At 51.8% G+C, this 16,932-nt stretch overlaps 1 long non-coding RNA gene across 2 annotated transcripts in view; it reads right to left on the reverse strand.

The window, feature by feature from the left end:
* Positions 1–477: 477 nt before the first annotated feature.
* The window catches only part of LOC111551528, a 29,167-nt gene continuing 12,712 nt past the window's right edge, over positions 478–16,932 (reverse strand). The window contains exons 1-4 of one of the 2 annotated variants that reach the window (XR_002734389.2): positions 13,978–14,751; positions 10,387–10,494; positions 9,784–10,139; positions 478–2,401 (exon numbers count right to left, since the gene is read on the reverse strand). This is a non-coding gene — a long non-coding RNA (uncharacterized LOC111551528). Of the gene's footprint in view, positions 2,402–9,783; positions 10,140–10,386; positions 10,495–13,977; positions 14,752–16,932 lie in introns of those variants that run through there. The other variant, XR_002734390.2, reaches the window with a different exon arrangement.

The raw sequence follows: 16,932 nt of genomic DNA on the forward strand, positions 1-16,932 counted from the left end.
GGGGCCTCTGTGAGGCAGAGGGTCCCCGAGGGTATGACCGTTTCCGCAGAATGGTGGCCACTCTGCAGAAACAGCATCACAGCCCAGGAAGAGCTGCCGAAGTGGGGGCCAAGGGGAACCAGAGAGGGCGTCTGAGCCAGACGCCTGCAGAGCCGTGGCTCACAGCCTCTAGAAGCTGTGCCCATGAATGTTTCAGAACACATATGAGGACTGAGGTAGGTGATCAACTTTTTCTTTTGTCAAGCAACGATTTGTAAAAGGTCACCACCGTTGCCTATCACCATTACCGGATTAAAGAAAAGACATTTTGGTTGGGCGTGGTGGCTCACACCTTTAATCCCAGCACTTTGGGAGGCTGAGGCAGGCAGATCACTTCAGGTCAGGAGTTTGAGACCGGCCTGGGCAACATGGTGAAACCCCGTCTCTACTAAAAACACAAAAATTAGCCAGGCCTGATAGCATGCACCTGTACACCTGTAGTCCCAGCGACTTGGGAGGGTTTAGCATTGGTTATTAGCGGCGTGGTTGGTTGTGTAATTATTTTAAATTATGGGGGTACTTATATAGGCTTAATAATGTTTTTAATTTATTTGGGAGGGATAATGGTTGTTTTTGGTTATACTACTGCAATGGCTATTGAAGAATATCCTGAGGCATGGGGCTCAGGATTTGAGGTTTTTGGAAGTCTTTTGGTTGAGGCACGAGAAATGCTTGAACCTGGGGAGGCAGAGGTTGCGGTGAGATGAGATGGCGCCACTGCACTCCAGCCTGGGTGACAGAGCGAGATCCCATCTCGAAATAAATAAATGACGTTTTAATACCAACAATTAGGATAATTTCAGAACAGAACATTTTCTTCTTTAAAACTGTGTGGAAAATCCCACGCACCCAGTTTGGCCTTGTCTGGGAAATGTGAGGATTCCCGTCTCCTGGGACAGACAGTGTCCCTGTCAGGCATCCTCCCTCTGCAGTGATTCACATCTGCAATGTCCGCCCTGACGTGTCAATTGCACAGTGGGTCCCTCCTGGAGGCCCGGAGCCCCTTTGTCAGTCATTGGCTGAGAATGGTTGGGATGGGTGACCCCGCAGTTGAGACGACCCCCCACGATCTCTGGAAGAGGCAGCTGAGCCCCCGTTGCAGCAGGCTGGGGGAGATGGCGCTGGCACAGCGCAGAGGAGCCGGCCCCAGTGGCACCCACCACTGTCAGAACTCCACCCAGGGCCGGGGTGGATCTCTCCTCCCACAGCCAAGCGCACCTGACGTCTTCGGCTTGAATCCTGAGTTTGTCTCTTAACTCTGTCTCAGTCTGTCATGAACAAACTCTGTCTTGAAAGCTGTATTCCTCTGGGGCCAGAAAGGCGGGGAAAGAGGTGCTTTCTCCTGGGAGGTGGGACTAGTGTGTCCCTGTCATGGCTGAGAGCCCCAGCACCTATGAAGAAAGCCCAGAGACTCCTGAGGCTCAGCCGTGGTAACACCTGGCGTGCTCGGGGTCATGGCCACCGCCTGGACTCTGGAAAAATGGGGAAAATGCTCTTGGCAGACAGCGGGGCAGTCAGTAGGGAGCCGGTCCCACCAGCCCGGGCAACGCCCAAGAGCTGCCCTCCCACTCGGCTCCAGGAGACGTTTAAATGGGGCCTGACTCCCCCTATCTCTGATTTAAAAGATAACTGGAAGCAGCAGAGAAAACATTTGAAGTGCTTCCTGGACACACCGGTTAGGAAGTTTCTGCAAGAACCCAGGTAAGAGCTGGACTAAGTGGGGGTCCGTGGGTGGGAGGAGGGAGGACGCCTGCCTGGGCGTTTACAGAGATGAGTTTGCAGAGATAATGATGCCGGGGTTTCAGGCTTCAGGCCCAGCCCCAGGAAGAGAACGGCAGCAGGAAAAGTTAGAGAGCGAGGAGGGGGAGCAGGAGGTGGAGAGCTCGGCCCCTCCTGCCCTGTTGTCCTCTGGGTGACACTCAGCGGCGGTGCCACATTGCAGCTGCGAGGGCCCCAAGACAACCTCTGCACCGTTTATGGGATGTCATTAGGGGAGCGGCGGCCCTGCATGACCCCACAGGTGAGCAGGACACCTCATCACAGGGCAGGCACGTGAGCAGACCTCACCCTCACACAGCTGCCTCCCGGGCTGCCCAGGTCAGGTGCTGAGAACACATAAGAAAATGAGACAAAGTCGCCACCCTGGAGTTTACGAGCTGGTGTGGGAGACAGGCTGGCACTGAGGACGACAGTGGAGAGACATCGGGCCCGGAAGAACCAGAGGTGCTGGGGAAGCCGGGTCAGCAGAGAGACCCCAGCGGAGTGGGAGCCGGAGGACGGCGGCGACTACAGCCGACTGTTTCAGGTGGCATCCTCGTCACGAGAGGACCTTGAGCGGGTCATGGGCTTCCTGGGAACCTGCCTACAGAGGAAACGATTACTGGCTACAGATGTCTTGAACATTTATTGCATTCCACGTTGTCAGTCAATAAAACAGCTTTGCGAGCGTAATACTGACAAAATCAAGTCCAGGCTGTAAGCCCAAGTGCTTCCAAGAAAAGTGGATCGGGGGTGGGCTTGTTCAGCTCTGGTGACCAGTGGGGGCACTGCCTGGTTCCCAGGCAGAGTCCAAACTGCGGGGAGGAACAAGGACCCTGCGGGAAGGGACCTGCCCGACTGGTTCCCCCGCACCCACATCAGGAATTTTCCCGGAAAGCCATCCACTTTGTTAGACGCAAAATAAAGGTCATTTGGAGAAAAACCTGCCAGTAGCTGCTGCTGCTTGAAAATAGAAAAGATTTTAAAAGTAGCAGTGTTGGGAGGCCAAGGCAGACAGATCACCTGAGGTCAGGAGTTCGAGACCAGCCTGGTCAACATGGCAAAACCCCGTCTCTACTAAACATAAAAAAAAATTAGCTGGGCGTGGTGGTGCGCACCTGTAATCCCAGCTACTTGGGAGGCTGAGGCAGGAGAATCACTTAAACCTAGAAGGCGGAGGTTGCAATGAGCTGAGACTGTGCCACTGCACTCCACCCTGGGCGACAGAGCAGGACATCGTCTCAAAAAAACAAAAATGCAGCAGTGGTTTGAAATCGTGCATTTTTATGTATTGTCCTCAAACATCTGAGGGAGATGAGAAAGAATATACCACGGATGAAAATATTAATAATTATACATAATATATTATTTATATATAATATAACATAATAGAATATATTATAACATATGTAATATATTGTTATAATATGTTATATAATATATATTACTTATACATAATATATTTATATATGTATTATATCATATATAATACATATATAATAGATTTTAACTTGATCATCTCTAATACATAATACATATATTATATTATATATAGATAATATACATTATATGTAATATATAGTATGATATATTATATATTATATTTTATAATATATATTATTATATTATATATTATAATATATTATATTATACATTATATTTTATCATATTATAAATATAATATATACATATAATATTTATATTATTTATTATATAATATTTATCAGAGGCAAACTGCCTCGAAGGAACGATCCTGTGACCTCCATCATCACATCTGACTCAGCAGCCTCCAAATCCCCTACTTTCCCTGGCAGCCGCTACCCACCTCACAGCTGTCCTTTGCAGATTAGTGTAAATGTTCCCTTAAATATTCATTTGTCCCCCAGCATTGACAGATGAGGAATGATGCTGCTTGGGCTGTTTCTGCCCCAGTGGCCCTGTGAAGCTGGGACCTTGGATCCCCGCTCTCATATGAGCCTCCTAAGGGGGCTCCCAGCTCCTGGACAGGGCCTTCTGAAGGCCTAGGGCCCCCTCGTCTGCCCAGTACAAACTTCCTCATCCAGATATCACCATTCATTTCCCCAGGTTCTCCTCCCCACCAGACTTGGAGATTTTAACTTGATCATCTCTGCAAAGACCTTATCTTCAAATACAGTTACATTCTGAGGTCCTGGGAGTTAGGGCTGCAACACCCGAATTGGAGGGGACATAATCCAGCTCCTGACAATACCACATATGACAGCTGCATCTCTGCCTGTGGTACTGTTTTTTCCAGTGAAAGCGTCTTTGAATGTATTCAGAAAGCCTCCTTTTGGGGCTAGGCCTTGCAGAGAATCCTTCAGAAACTGGACAACACCACCCAAGGCAGTCAGCGGGGAGGACGCATTGGGTGCCTCATTGGTCCCTGGATCTGCCTCACAGTCCTCTATGTTCTTCCTCATTCCCTCTACTCTTTCTCCTCTTTGGTTGCTCTTGAAGCTCATTCCTGGTGAAGGCCCCGGTGGGAGCAGTGCAATGACAAGAGGAGCCTGTTTCCATCAGCACCCTCATGCTCTCCAGTGGTCCACTGGAGACGCCTGTGACCTCCTGATGCTGAGGAGCCCAGAGTGGGCAGCCCTCGGGCCCAGGCTCCATCTGGGTGAGGCCTGTTTTATTATCAATACTCACCACAATCATTTGTGGGAGTGTAATGCTCATATTCCCATTTAATAGATGAATAAACTGAGGCAAATGAAGTGACTCAGCTGAGGCCACACTGCAGTTTAATGGGGAAGCCAGGATGAGAGCTGGCGGCTTCTATGTCTGTGATCTATACTCTGACGGCAGAGGACATCAGAGACCCATGTCAATGGTGAGGAGGTGACATGCTGGTCCATTCCATAAAAGCTGTTTCGTAAAATTAAAACACACACACGGTAAAGATCCAGATTTACAGAAGTGAGCATGAGGGGCTATTTACCAGTCAACAGATCTCCCTCAGTGGTTCTTCACTTGGGGCTGAGCTGCTCCTGACCGGCAGGGCCTGGGGAGAGACCTTCTTGCTCCCCCTAGAGCTGGCTGACCCATACCCAGGGGATTCTGAGCGCCAGGGGCTGGGAGCAGCATGTCCCACGTGTTTCCCAGGAGTTAGTCATGTTTGTTCCTAAAACTTATTGCAATCAAGGAATCTAATTAAATAACACAGCAACTGCAGAAACAGTGCAAAAAGAATGAGTGACTGTTTCTATGAAAACGTAGATGAACTACTTTGGAAAGATTCAGTAAAGAGCATGCCTAAATATATATACTGGGGCCAGGAGCAGTGGTTCAAACCTGTCACCCCAGTGCTTTGGGAGGCTGAGGTGGGAAAGTGGTTTGAGACCAGGAGTTGGAAACCAGCCTGGGCAACATAGCAAGACCCTGTCTCTAAAAAAAAGAAAAATTTCAATTGGGTGTGGTGGCACCTGCCTATGTGGTCCAGCTGCTCTGGAAGCTGAGATGAGAGGGTCACTTGAGCCCAGGAGTTCGAGGCTGCAGCGAGCTGCAATTGTGCCACCCTGGGTGACAGAGCAAGACCCTATCTCTAAAAAATATGTAAAATATGCACATCCAGATACAGTATTATGTGTGGGCGAGACACCAATAAAAGATGGAAACAATCATAAAAGTCAGGCAGAATTCCACCTACGATTATCTTTAACTCTCAATCTACCGTGTTTTAAAATCTTTTAATGAGCCACGAAAGACATAAGACTAGTCTTTATTGTACAACTTGATGAATTCCGATCCTGTGGCCATACAGTTCAACACAGAGAACATTCCAGCACTCAGAAAGCTCCCTAGTGCCCTCGTCGGTTGGTGTCTGTCAACCCCAAGGATGTCACAGTCATTTGGACTCCCCTGGCACAGTCATTCCACTTAGAGACCCTGCCAGAAGTCCCAGATCATAATCAGGAGTGAGATTACACAAGAAGGGGCAGAAAGCCCTGGTCAGTAGTGAACCCAACTCCCAAATCACCCTACGCTAAAAATAGAAGTGAAACTGTACTTTGTATGTTTGAAATTTAAGTAAGAGAGATGTATTTTTATTAAATCATTCCAACCTTTACAACTTCCCTATTCATCAGCCAACGAGCCAGAGAAAGGGGGTTTCTGCTGCAGTCAGAGTATAAAAATGAGCTGCAATTTTCAAAATTTGACCTCATCTAACTTTCCCCAGCTATGCCATTCCTGGAGCGTCCTGGGTCCAGTGCGTGGTGCATAAAACGTAATAAAAGGGCGGCGCCACCACACCAAGCGCTGGGGTGTCTGTAGCAGTGAGCGCATCTCACGGGGATTTTATCTGAGTGCCTGCTCCTCCACTTGCCTAATCCATGAAGGTCAGGGAACCACCTACCTCAATTCTTAATAAATGTTGGTCCGTGGAAGTCAAGTCAGCCCTTAAAGGGAAGAGTAGGAAACAGGTGTGCAGGGAGGGAGGCATGAAGCTGCCCTGGGCCTGCCAGGCCTGGGGCCACCCTGCAGGGAGCTCTGGAGCCAGACAGCCTCCGGGCACCCCCAGCTGAGGGAAGGAACTGGGCCCAGCCCTGTGTCCTGTCTCTCAGCCAGTGGAGGAGGAGCTTGGTCAGTCCCTACAAAGGCTGCAGTGGAGATCCGGCACCCCAGTACCCACCTACCCATGAAGGCACAGGAGGAAAATTCCAGAAACAATTCACCCTTGTGAAGACACAGAGGTGTGGAACAGCATAGCACAGAAACCCCCGCAATGCCCATACCCCGTGAGGACCCCACGGTCCCCATCTCTCCCTGGATGTAGGACAGTGGTTGTCCTCGGAGCCACTGGGGTCTCAGCCTGCTGGCTCTGCCCACGTCCCGTCCTGGACACTCGGGCTCATAGCCCCTCCCCACAACACCCCCTCCTGCATTCCTTGGCTCACCCATGGGTCCCTCTTGGGAACGGCTCCCCAACTCCACTGCTTCAGGAAGAAGCAGCTTAATGCTTCCCGAAGCTTCTCCAGCCCCATCCCACTTACCCCCACAATGTGAGCGCTTGGACCCACCGTCCCAGTGACCTGCCTCCATGGTAAAAGAGGGCCTAAATGGGGGTTCTTCTATGCGGGCGTCACGTGCTGATTTCAGAATCTGATGACTGTTACCGTGCTGCCTACACAGAACACTGAACATGAGAGCTACAGTTTGCAAAAAATTCGGGATTTAGGGAGCCCCCATAGAATCCCAAGACCAAAGACAGGTCTCTCGATGGGAAAATTCCAGGCAGTGACGCCAGGTGTCCTAATCCTCTGAAGCCCAGGACGTGTGTGCACTGCGGCGGGGCTGCCCCGGAGAAGGTTCAGGCGACCTTCAGGTGAGGACGCCAGGCCCCTCCAGAGAACATTCCTGAGCCCTGCGCCAACTGCCCTCCATTTGCCCCTCTCCAAGGGGGTCTCAGAAACCCTCAGAAGAGTGATAAGAAGCCATCTTACTAACGAATCTCTGCCTCTTGCTGTCTACCGTATTTAGAACTCTTCCTTAAGCTGCTGTGAATTTTGTTAAAAGCACACGGAGAATGGAGAATGTTTTCTCATTGCCTTCCTCTCTGAGTCACGTATTCCATTCCCCCAAACACTCCTACATTTAGTAATGTGAAAAACAATGAAAGATTGGAAGGCCCATAGATGAAGGTTAGATCAATTCTGATAGACCCTGATGTGTGACAAAATATAATGCAGCCGTTTAAAATGATGGAATAGTACTTGAAATATAAAAAAGTTTAAAATGCAAACCCCAGAAGCATCTGCAGTATAGCCCCAATTTTCTAACACACACAGGCATACACAGGCTTCTGAGAAATGATTAGAAGGTAATACGCCAATGTGTTAATATTGGTTATCTCTGGTAAGACTAAAGGTGATTTTAATTTTTTTTTCTTCTTTCCTGTGTTTTCCAAATTTTCCATGGTAAGCATACATTGATGTTAATTTTTTGATTGAAAATTCTACTGGCTCTGTGGCCTGTCTTGTGTAATCACAGCTGGGCTCACTCGTCCTCTGGGCTTTGGAACCATAGCGAGAAAGGCAGCCTTTCCCCGGTGTGCCCTTGGGTTATCCAGATCCACCCAGAGCCTGGGTCCTGCTGGGTGCTGCCCGGGGGATGCCAGGACACGGCTGAGTGTTGGCCACAGCTGAGTGCAGACACACACGGGGCAGAGCACAGCGTGATGCGCTGCGGGACGATGGGCTTTGCAAACCCCAGGAAGGGACAGCGGCCAGGTGCTCTGCCCCAAGTCCAGCCCACCAGGCCTCAGTGAGCACTCCTGGCTGAGACTTGGGCCAGCCCTCAATCCACTCAGCCACTGTCTCTCTGAACATGCCCTGCCCTCCTGCCGGGCTGGCTGGGCTCTAGGAGGGAGTGTCCTGTGCAGGGCAGGAGGCACATGTGAGCTCAAGGGCACACCAACCCTCCTCTTACTAGTCATGTGTTGGGCCCAGCACACGCCCGCTCTCTCGCTGCTCACCCCCATCAAGGTCAAGCTTCTGAACCCCTTTTTAGAGACAAGGAGACCTGGGCTTGGCCCTCGAGTTCACGTAGTCGCCAACATGACATACATTAGGTATTTGTCCTAATGCTCTCCCTCTCCTTTCCCCACCAGGTGAGCAGGTCCTGGGCACAGCCACACCCAAACCAAAGGTGCCCTTGGACAGGTCACTGTCTTCATTGCTCAGGCTGGTTTGAGTCAGGTTCCCGTCACTTGTAACAAATCCCCTGGATTCCCAAGCCTCTGACCACACCCCTGCCTCAGGTCCTGTGCACTGCCCCAGCCTACAGCTCTCATCACCTTGCAGCCCACTCACCACTTCCAGCATCATCTCATTTTCCAACAGGCTGAAATCCAAATGTGGTCACTCTCATGATCCAGTACTCCCCGTGACCTGGTCCTAATCTGCATCTCCACCATCATTGCCCGTCATTCACTAGATATGCACACGCCTACTATTGCAGGCACTCAGACGTGAACACATATTGGACGAAGCAGCAAAGAGCACTGCCCCCGGGGGGAAGACAGACACCAAATGGGGAACATGATAAATAAGTAAATTATATAGTATGTGAGGAGATTGTAAGTGCTTTGACAGAAAAGAAGAAGGAAGGAAGGAAGGAAGGAAGGAAGGAAGGAAGGAAGGAAGGAAGGGAGGGAGGAAGGAAGGGAGGGGGGGGGGAGGGAGGGAGGGAGGGAGGGAGGTAAAAAGAAAAAAAAGAAAGAAAAGAAAGAAAGAAAATCTCCCTTTTCCAAAAACGAGAATCCTGGCTTCCAACAGCACTGATGGAATCTTGTATTTGCTCAATCCTACAAGACAGAAAATCATTACAGAATTGCTGCCCTGCGCCAAAGTGAAAGCAAACCCACAAGTCGAGTTTGCAGATATTTGTTTGCAGGTATTTTGTCTGCAGGTCAAGGGTTGTGGTCAAGGTTCCATGTTCAATGTTACTTGAGTTAGTTTCTGTTGTGGGGGTGGGGTTGGTTTGTTGGTTTGGCTTCTTGACCTGTTTTGATTTGGTTTGGTTTTGGCGTGGTCGTGTTATTATCTGACATATGATTAGCTCATATTTCCCACACGCTGTGATAAACGTTGATAATAAGTCAGTCTCTGTAGACCAGTTGGATTGTGTGTTCTCCCTGCTAACCCCAGAGCACACTGAAGGCAGGTGCTTATTATCTTATTCATCTTTATGTCCTTGACACCAATCACAATTTCTGTCATAGAGTAGGTGCACAGTAGATATTTGTTAAATTCAACCACTGAACCTAAAGGGTTTCTGGATAACTTTTTTGCAAAATCCCTGTAAATGCCACAATAAACAATTTGCCTACATATTCATAGACTAGCATCCAAACCACAAGGAATGTATGAATAATTTAGACATATGAAGAGGAGATGAATGACTCATAATTTAGAACCCCACCTACTGTCCCCTGGTGAGGGGCCAGGGCTGCTCTCCAAGACCTACCTCATGCCCTGTGCAGAACACGCGAGGTTCACCCACCTCCGAACGGATGCTGCGTTCCCTCTGCCTCCCGCATACACGGGCAGCTGCTCACACAGAGATGGTATTAGGGCCTGTGGGGATCTGGGAGTCTTGAACGCTCATGGGAAGACCGATAGACTTCCGGGATGCCTTCCACGGAGTGGCTCGGACAAAGTTGTGAACGCAGCGGCCAAAAGATCTGCAGTCCGTTGTGGGTTGAGTATAGCTCCCCAATGCACCGGCAGCATAGGGAAATGCTGAGGAAAATGTGACGGCAGGTGTCCACTCTGAAAGCAGCCACAAGTCTTTGCTGAGGTCCTGCCGGGTCAGATCCTATGCTGCATATAACAAGGGAAGGCATGCATTTGAAAGGATTTCTCAGCCGCAGAGGCAAGCCACACATCGCGCTCAGAGAGACTGACATCCAGGAACGTGGACCGAGGTGCAGTGGTGGGTCAAGGAGGCTGGACTTGAGAATGACTTTCAGCCGCCAGGATCTGGTGACCAGCTGGATGTCAGGGACAGAAAGAACGGCCCAGATGGGGAAAACTCAGGGCTTCCCGTGTGGGAGGCTGCTCCACTCACCTGGACCCCAAGGGTCCTGGGGAAAGGGCCTATTTGACGGGCAGCAAAATGAGCCACTCAGAAAACAGGAAAGAGAAGACATCATTTCAGACCTGAGGCAGCGTAGACCTATTTGGAAAGAGGAAATACACAGATGAAGTGCTAAAATCAGTCCGGTGAAAGGAAAAGAAAATCTCAGGACTCAGTTCATTCTGCCAAAGGGAAAAGCTAAGCTGGGAGCTGAGGCCCGTAAGCCTCTACCTTTCCTTCTGCTCCAGAGCAAATCGCTGCAGAGAACAGGCCAGGGGTCTCCACAGGGAGCTGCTCTTATGCTGACTTTATCTTATGCAAAGATGTGCTGAGCACCAGACAAATACATGATGGATGATTCCTGTACCCCTGCTTTCCAGGGCAACGTGTGGATTCAGACATGTGACCACACCCCCTCCCCTTCCCCTCCTGCCTGCTTTTCCCCCTTTCGGTATTAAATCAAAATCCTCTTTGGAAAAATCAGATCTCAGGTTGTTCCTGAGGTTTCGTGTTCCTTTTCCCCAGGCACATTCTGAAAGTTGGCAGAATAAACCTCTGAGCTGATTGAGGCCTGTCTCCGGCACTTTTTGGTTTACAACTACAAAGGGTGACTGCACAAGGGCTGAGATAAATGACAAGAAATGTATTGGAAAGACATGGGAGTCATCCTGAAGCCTTCCTGCAGTGGGGGAGACTCAAGCCAGGCTTTAAAGACCATGAGAGGTGACCAGGAGAATATCCCTAAATGAGAAGGCAAATACTCAGAAACACAAGCCTCTCAATCAAAGATTCTGTTTTAAGATAAAACACTGGTGGAGGGGGACAGAGAGACAGAACCAGAGAGGGACAGAAACAAAGGAAAGGGGACAGGAAGGGAGAGAAATAGACACAGAGGAGAGAAGAAAGGAGGAGAAAAGATAGGGAGAGGAAGAGCGAGCAGGGAGAGAGAAGAGGAGGGAGAAATGTTTCATTTTGCTTGGGGACAGAGCACTTACGAAAACAATTGAAATCTGTCCAGGAAGTGCCTTCCTATTTTCTTTCTGCTTCTCTCTAAATAATCTAAAGCCTCATGTCAAGTTGTTTGCATAGCTCTAGTGGCTAAGGTTAGTTTATTTAATTAAAGTGATGATTTCAGGCCGCCACCAGGAGTGAATTAGAACTGTCTCCTCCCTGCTCTTCAAAACCCCATCAAGGTGACTCTCTCCGCCCGACCCTGGAGGCTGTTTTTATCCTCTTGATCTTGGTGTGATTAGTAAAGGCAATTAAGCAGCCGCATCAAAGCTCTGGGCCTCACGCCTTTTAGATGTTCCTTAACAACCCTGGCAGGGTTTGCAGGAATAAGCCTGAACGGAGGCAAGCATGGCCATGAATAAACATCACCTGAGAAGGCGGAGGGCTGCTGGGGAGACAGGAGCAGGAGGCCATCCAGGGAGGGGCTGGGAGGCAGGGAGCCCCGTCCCACTGCTCTGGGGTGCCTGTCCCATTCTGTGCCCTGTGCCTGCGCCTCCTCCTAAGAAGATGAATTCTTTGGGGTTTATGAAGAACCTCTCTCTTCTGTCTTAATTCAGCGAGAGTCAAGCCTCTTCTGCTGTCCACAGCCATCAATTGAAGGCAACTGCAGGCCCCTGAGGCCCACCCTAAATTTTGCTGTGGTCTCTCTTAAAAAATAAAAGTGTACTGCCTTTTTAAAAAGAATTTCTGAGACACAAGGACCAGTCAGTATTTACAGGCTATGAAACAAATAAACCAGGTTAGCGTCACTCTCCCATGGAACCTGTGTGAGGGGCTTAGAGGCGTCAGGGTTCAATCAGGCTTCCCACAGCAGGGCAGCTCCCAGGAAGAGAGGGGGAACCTGAAAGCACACAGACGGGCAGGGACCGCGCTCTTGCCCAGGCCCACAGCTGGTGGGCAGCAGACCCTGGCCTGGACCCTGGGCTCGAACCCCTGGCTGGATGCCGTGTGATGTTCCATGGGCTGCTCCACAGCTGCTGCAGGAAGGAAGGAGCGGGATCGGAGAGCAGTGGCGTTTGGAAGTCAGAGTTTCCACAAGCACCATTTAAGTGCATGGATTTCCCTCCCAGGGATTTCCTTCTTCCTAGACCTTGGGGGCCTTCATCTCCAGCCTCTCCGAAGTAATAAATTCTCAGAAAAACAGGATTCACACACATAGCCTGCCAGAAGCCCGTGCCACAGTGTAAGTATGAGCGACTACGGAAGACAAAGTGAACTCCACAGCCGACGCTATGATCCACTCGAGCCTCGTCCAGGGCGTTTATGGAGCACGTGGGACCTGCCTGCCAACCAGAAGCACAGGGGAGGCGCGTCCCCGCAATAAGAACGCCAGGAACAAAGAGCGGGGAATTCTCTCGCATCAAGAGGCCTCCAGTGAGGGGCACTGGCTGCCCTGGAGGTGACAGAGAGGCCACGTCAGCTACCTGCTGAGATGGCACTGGGAGCCTCGTGAAGCAGAGCAGCTGATCCCATCCAGGTGCCTGCTGCAGGCCTGGCACCACCTGGAAGGTCACTGGGAGAGGGGCTTGTTCAGGCTCTGATGACCCTGTCAGACAGACAGACGGAGTCCAAGAGAAACAGAGAGAAGCAGAGACAGACAGACCAATAGAGAGAGAAAAAAAAAATACAGAGAGAGACAGACATAGAGAGAAGCAGAGACAGACCAAGAGAGAAAAAAATACAGAGACACAGAATCAGAGAGACCAAGGCAGAGACCTAGAAAGAAAAAGAGAGAGAAAGAGAGAGATACAAAGAGACAGAGACAGAAATGGAGACAAGTTTGTCTCCCAGGCCGCCGGCCCGCCCAGTGCCAGGCCTGGCTGCAGTCTTGCCCCCGGTGCCCAGAGAGCCCTTCTCCCATCACGGGCCGTCTCCACCAAGCCATGTGCTGAGCATCAGCTCCTGGGAGCCACAGTGCCCCTCACACCTGCAGTGAGGACTGAGGAAGCTACACATGGGAGCCAGTGACACAGCCAGCTGGCATCAGGCCTGGGGTAACAAGGTGCATAGCATGGCCAGGACAGCCCTGTGCAGGGGAAGGAAGCTCAGGAGACAAGGTCAGAGGTGGTGGGGCCCCTGCCATAGAGGTTACCGAGGGGAGGAACCGGGGCTTTGTTTTGCAGAGTGGAGGCCATGAAACTGAGCCTCCCGCACCCCCAGCCACGGCAGCCTCATCAACGGCCCCGCTGCTGCTGCGGGAATCGCCCACGCTTCCCACAGACTTCCTACCAGTCCTGGGTGCAGGGGACACCAAGGCAGGCCCTGTCCTGGGAGGCATGGGAGCCTGCTGAGGGCTGGCTTTGGCGGGAGTAACGGTGGCCGGTTCTGGGAAGTAAAGTGCCCCAACGCCTGGGCTGGCCAGCTTCCACGGGGGGCAGCATAGCCGACCTCACGTCACCAGTGGCTCACACGCGGAACGTTTGCAGGCCTCCCCTGCTGAGCAGTGTGAGCCGCCTGAGTGGCCCCAGCACCTCCCAGCTGATGACCCCACTGCAGCCCCCAGGACGCACCCCCTTCCTGCAGGCTCAGACCCCGCGGCGGTCTGTGCTCCCAGCTGCCACCAGTGCTCACCCGTTTTCTCCTGCAGGTGTTTTTCCCAATAAAATCCATCTCATCCTGTCTTGGTGTCTGCTTCTCGGGAGACACAGAGTCTCACACGGGAACATGTCGTCAGCTGTGGGGGGTCGGGGAGGGGAGATAATTGCCATGAGCCATGCCAGGACCCAAGAAAGGAGCGGCGGTACCCTGCAGTAGGAGGCGGCTGCTGGATGGAGAATCAGCAGGGCCAGTGGCATAGCAAGCCCACCTCTCCCAGGGTTTGTGACCGTGATCTGCTGACGGGCTGGACGGGCACTAGCAGGTCACTATCAAGATGTTAGATGCTGCAAAGCACGAGGCACTCCTCGTAAGAACTCAGTAGTCATTAGAGGTCCTGTGTGGGAACAGTGCCGTTCATTACAACTGATCAGTGTTGGATATCGAAAGGGTCCGACCAAAGTGCCTGCAGGATGCAGAAAGGGGGTGTGATCAGCACAGCAGAGTTCAGAGTGGCCCCGCGCCTGCTTCCCAAGCTCCAGAGACACTTTCTGCAGCAGCCGCACTCCTGACAAATGTGGCTGCAGATGGGATTTGGGGGAACCAAGTGTGATTTCGATTCACTCGAGTAGCTCACCGCTCAGAAGAACCCTGCGGTTTCGACCAGTCCTTTAGAAATGCAGAGAGCGTGGGAATTCCAATGAAAAGGCCCTGAGGAGGGCGTGTGGTTACAGGGTCCCTTGGGCTTGATAAAGGGAAGGACAAGGGACAGTAGCACAGGCAGAGCCTGCATTGCGGATCGGAGTGGGGGCTGTGGCCTCGGTACACAGAGGAGGAAGAGCTCAGCAGACTGAGTCCATGTCCACAGCCTGCTCCGAGGACCAGGGCAGCAAGCCCTGGGGAAGAGGATTTTGAGAGATTTGAAGCGAAGGGCTGGTTGCATGACAAAGAAGTGGCAGGAAGAGGTTACAGGTCCTGTCAGAGCCGCGTTGCCTCTGCAAGGCTGGGCGCTGGAGAATTCTGCACTGGGTGGAGTAAGCGTGGTGACCCAGGGTTCAGGCCACTATCCTGGGGCTGGAGGTTGCCACAGGGGGCTGTTGTCTTGGGCCCCACCTGCTCACTTCTCCTAGGGAGACTGGGGGTCTCTCGCCCCACACATCTCTGTCTGGACAAGGAATTTGCCCAAGGGACCCCCCTGAGTCCGGAGGGAGGGAGGGAGAAGAGTTCTGGCCCCCGTCCTGCCCCCCACCCTCCAGCCCTGTCCTAGGTCTGCCAGCTGAGCTGTCCCAGCACCGTGCCCCGAGACCCTAGATCACATGCGCGTGACTGGCACTAAGTCAGACGACCAACCACTCAGCGGCACACTGCCTTTCCCCCGCCCTGGCCTCCTGATGGGGAAAACAAGAATCAGTAATCACGTCTGCTCACTTCCACCAGGGCTGATGAGAAGCTCAGGGAAGCCAGGGCTGGTGGGCAATGTCTGGAGGAGGGGATGCCATGACAGCTGTGCCCGCATGGCAGCTGGCCCTGTCTCCCTCCTCCCATGGGGCCCGTCAGTGAGGACCGTCCCAAGAAAGAGGACATGGCATCTAGGCCAGCCAAGGGGAAAGGGGAGAACAATGAACCAGGGCCTCCAGGAGCCCAGAATTGCTGAGGCCACAGCAGTCCTGGAGCCCTACGTGGCGGGGATGTCAGGCTAAGGGCAGACATGATCTGAAAAAGGAAATGTGGAAGAAGAAAGAAAACCATGAGGTTAGCTTCCAGAGGCTGGGAATACGCCACTCCTGGTAATAACAATAACAGCAGCCACATGTGCACACACGGCACGTCCCACTCTCCAAGTTCCTCACATGTGAAGCTCCTTCTTCCAAAGCGCCAGCCTCATTCTGCTCAAGCTGCCATGGGAAAATACATCGGACGGGGAGGTTTATGCAGCAGATGCCCGGGAGTCCAAGATCAAGGCGTCGGCAGGGCTGGCGGCGTGGTGAGGGCTCTGCCTGGGGCTGCGGGGCGCCTCCTCACTGTGTCCTGACCTGGCCTTTCCTCTGCACACAGGAGAGAAGCAAGCGATGGTCTCTCTTTCACTCCTTATAAAGACACGACTCTAGAGGGTAGGGGCCCCTCCCCCGTGGCCTCACTTAGCCTTCATCCCCTCCCTATACACCCTGTCTCCATGTACAGTCACACCGGGTTAGGCCTCAGCATGTGAGTACTGGGGGGATGCAGTCCAACCTCTAACAGCCCACTGGAGAGAGGCACAATCCTATTATTCAGCCTATTTTACAGGTGAGGACCTGAGGCCCAAAAAGTTGTTTCTTACCTAAATAAGTGGCAGCCAGAACTCAAACTCAGGCAGTTTCTCTATTAAAAATAAATAGTTTATAGTCTCCAGAAGAGGGACCTTTCATGGCAAGAAGTAGGTGTCAGCTTGGCTCAGAAGGGAGAGGTCCTGTGTTGATCTCCCTGTGCCACTTCTCACGTTTTCCAGCCTCCCTATCTTTGCTAAGGCAGCTCCTTCCTGCTGGAAGGTTCTTCTCCATCATCTCTTTTCCCATTAAAATCTCATCATCTTTCAAGACCAGTTCAAGTGCTGCCTCCTCCAAGAAGTCCTCCTGATCACTCCTGGCAGAAGTCACCTCCTCCATCTCTCAGAGCATATTCCATCACAACACTGCCCCCTGCAGAGTGGAATTCTGTATGGATGGATGGAGAAGCGCTTGTTATGCTGGGAGGTGAGATGCTGCACGAGCTACCTGCCTGCTAAGGATGCATGTTGTCTCCTGACTTCACGAGCTTGTTTTACGCGCAGAACACGAGATCCTGATGATGTGAACACCACGGGAACCCTCATTCTGCTCAGGCGGCAGGCCCGAAGAGCACACGCAAAAGTCGGTGGCCTAATCCTCTTGGCATCTGTTACAGTAAACACATTTTCGTGGGAACACGCCAGGCCCATTTGCCCAGGTATCACCCGCGGCTGCCTCTGCACTA

This window comes from Piliocolobus tephrosceles, chromosome 8 (genome assembly GCF_002776525.5).
Source record: "Piliocolobus tephrosceles isolate RC106 chromosome 8, ASM277652v3, whole genome shotgun sequence".
Lineage (NCBI taxonomy): Eukaryota > Metazoa > Chordata > Mammalia > Primates > Cercopithecidae > Piliocolobus > Piliocolobus tephrosceles.